This window comes from Stegastes partitus, unplaced genomic scaffold (assembly GCF_000690725.1).
Source record: "Stegastes partitus isolate 25-593 unplaced genomic scaffold, Stegastes_partitus-1.0.2 Scaffold61, whole genome shotgun sequence".
NCBI classification, from domain to species: Eukaryota; Metazoa; Chordata; class Actinopteri; family Pomacentridae; genus Stegastes; species Stegastes partitus.
In genome coordinates, this window is record NW_007577792.1 from 646,778 (window position 1) to 650,405 (window position 3,628).

At 41.9% G+C, this 3,628-nt stretch overlaps 1 non-coding gene across 1 annotated transcript; it reads left to right on the forward strand.

Annotated features, from left to right (window-relative positions):
* The first annotated feature begins 1,998 nt into the window (after nt 1–1,998).
* Nucleotides 1,999–2,070, forward strand: trnaw-cca (transfer RNA tryptophan (anticodon CCA)). Its single transcript has one exon. It is a non-coding gene; the product is annotated as a tRNA-Trp (tRNA).
* The last annotated feature ends 1,558 nt before the right edge of the window (nt 2,071–3,628 follow it).

Sequence of the window (3,628 nt, forward strand, 5' to 3'; positions counted from 1 at the left end):
ACGACTACTCCTGAAACTAACCTTCACCCAAACTACGTAGTTCAAGTTTCAGCAGATGCAAATACTGTTTCTGTGTTAGCAAAAGGTGAAGTTGAGGTTGTTGCTTCTAGCTGATGCCTGCAGCATCAAACAGGATCAATGACTTAAAAGCGAGAGGTATTTGCATCATATACACAGAACACACACATACACAACGACACAGTGGTAACTTCATGAATCAGTCATCATTTTAAATGATCCTTAACTTGGAGACGGGATCCAACAGTTCATCACTTTTTAAAAATTTCTGACAGGTGAGTCGTCAAACACTCACCTGTTACATTTACACAGATGAATCCTGAGCCTCATCACAACTGAAGATTATTTTGTGATCCGTTTACTGAAGGGTATTTGCAGCAGTGACATTATTGTGTGTGAGGACACCTTGTAGTGTGTGGCCTCTTTCCTCGTTACCAAACTATGAAAACAGAGAAGCTGAGTCACAATGAAAACACATCTTATTGTTGTGTATGTTGTGGGGGTATTATTGCAGCAAAACTATTTGTAAATGTGTATGGAGAGTTGTGTGTTTGCATGTTGTGATGTCACAGTGCATGTTGAGCAATGTGTAGCTGAGCGCACAGATCTGTGAGAGCATAAACGACAAAACCAAGTGAGAGACGGCATGATCCTGCGTGTATGTTGATAGTTGCAAACTCAGCAGTAACATTTTTGAGAGTAGATTTTCGTTTACTCAGGATTGTGGCACAAAAATAATTCCACACACAGTCAGAATGAACGAGCCTGTGAGCCTGAGCTCAGGACAAAGAAACCCTGAAGTTACAGATAGGAATCTGTCACAGCAGAAGTGAAGCAAAAGTCAAAAGATAACCCACTGTGAGGCCCACTTGACCTGTAGCTGGTGATTTGACTGAATCTCCAGCACTTGTAGCTGAATACTCAGACTTTTCATCTATTGATATCTTTGTACGCCTTCACAGATCTTTGTACGCACTGACAAATCTTTTTACACATCGACGAACCTTTCACAATTTTTTTACACATTCACAAATCTCACTACTCTTCCACACACCTTTATAAATAGTTTGGCTACAATAATACCCCCATGGTACATTGCTGCAGTTTGGTAAGTTATAATCAGACTTGGACAGAGTTTTCAATTTTAAATCATATATAAATCATGGATGTCTCGCTTATAGATGGACTTTTTCCTTTCAAATGCTCTGCAGCATCTCCCCTCCTGAACTACATTAAACAGAGGTCACTGTACTAACCAGAATGCTGACTGTACCTGTCCTAGTCTGTGGACATCAGTAACATTAACTGTAGAAAGTATTTCTTAAGTCTTATGTTGTCACAGTTTCCCACTCGCCTCTATTGTAAAACAACACAACAGAATTCTTGAACGTCAGTCATGTCTTTTGGCCTTGAGGTGTGAACCAACACTCTCAGTGGCTCCATCTCTCTGCCCCTATGAGAAATCTCTGCAGGCGTCACTCCATCTAAGCGTCGACCCTGACGTGATCTGAACACGATTGCTTATCTGATGGACTGGTATCTCTCTCTGTGCTTCCACACAGCTACAATGTGTTCTCTGGACCTGTATCTCTGTGCAGCGTGTAAGTTCTTGCACCACATGCTGGCAGTAATGAGGAAAACAAACAAGGAGATGAAGATGATACCTCAGTTTGTTGAGCATTCTTGTAACCAGGGTTACCGTGGCCGTCACGGCAACTGGAACAACAGATATAACATTTATTTCATTCAGTTTGATTACTGACTGTTAGACTTTTACAGATCAGACTTGATTATCAGGAAGGAAGATGAATTATCGTGATGTATAGTAAATAAGATTTCGGTAATCCACGAGGGAGGAGTGAAGCACTGAGAGACGAGAGGCAAATTAATAATGTCATCGAACTGCAGTAGACAATCTGAACCAGAGCCAAACGCTGTCCCTCCTGTAGGACCTCTAATCCCTTCTCCTGGTCCATGCAGGACCTCGTGGCGCAACGGTAGCGCGTCTGACTCCAGATCAGAAGGTTGCGTGTTCAAATCACGTCGGGGTCACAGTTTTAAGCGACGGTCGAGTGATCAGAGGGTTTAAGTCAACACCTCCATGAGCAAAGGCCCGTAACCCTGGAGCACCTCAGGGTGGCTGATCCACGCTTCCTGGGATGTGAGATATATATATAGAAAATTAAAATAAATCCCATCATCAGGGGTCATGAGCTTTGAAATGATGTGCTTGAGGAGAAAATTCTGGCAGAATCACTGACTGCTTTTAAATCAGTTCTTAAAACCAGCTTTTATGTGATGTCGTCTTTTTTTTATGGCTTATCAAGTTTCAATTATTTTATGTGTATCTATGAATATTAACATATTTCTTTTGGTATTTTTGTGTCTCTTGTCTCCTTGTTTGAACGCCCACCTTGCTCCGTTTCACCTGTCTCATTTCCTGTAATGACTAATTTTAGTAAATTAAATGTAATTTACTAATTTTCATTCCTATCAACAGGACAAACAAAAAGTCAGAACAGAGGACGCTCTCAGCACCACAGAGGCTTAGCTCTGTTATTCAATTCTGTTTCATAGCAAGAAAGTTGGTCTTTTCTTCCGATCTTGGAGTTAAAGTGAGTGAAGTCTCTAACATTGCGATGCAGTGGTAAACAGCATGCGGGTTGGTATATTTATTACAGTGAATAAATGATGAATCGCCCTCATGCCTGAATCATACATCAATAACAGCCCAGTTTTATGGAAAACTAGAACCAGCATACTGTCAGGGTTTAGAGACGCCTTAAAATCTCACACATCATGTGACGGTTAGCTTATGTTTTATTAAGAGGAGCCACATTTCAACACTTTGTGTGGATGTTCATGTGATTTATGAAGGATGTCTTCTCCTGAGCTCACAGCCAAGCCCACAAGTTCACTAATCATATGTTTAATCAATACAAGGAGTCAACAGGGGGATTGGAAGGTGGCATCGAAGGGAAGGATGCAATAAATTCCATGTGTATGAGTGAGTCTGTATGAAGGCTGTGTGTGTGTGCGCGTGTGTGTGTGTGTGTGTGTGTGTGTGTGTGTGTGTGTGTGTGTGTGTGTTGAATTCTCTGCTGGTGAGGTAAGTCTGTCATGACAGTGGGATGTGTCAGCGCTGACCTCCTCCTCTCGTGGGACCATGTTGGAGCACGTCTGCCGTGGAGGTAACACCTCTCTGTCAGCGACAACACACTCAGTGAGACAGGCCGACTTTGTTTACTGTGTCCCCTCTGAGCTGCTGCTGCTGCTGCACACAGGACAAGTCTGGAAACGTGTGGACCAAGAATGTGGATTTTCCTAAGGTTCAGTAATCAGGGAAGAAAAATGGGACATTTGCACCGTGTTTACACAAGGTTGAATATCTTCTCAGGTTCTGACTGCTTTATCTTTTAAAAAGTAGTTATCACCTACGCTGTGGTATCCCTGCTGCATAACTCATATTAGACACCCATATTCCTGGACACCCATATGTTTCTAAGACTACTTCACTGTCCACCCTGTATCATTGTGCTCTTTTTGCATTATGATACATACATATTACTAAACTGTGAGGAAGGTTTCTCAGGTGTAATTAAAATTCAGT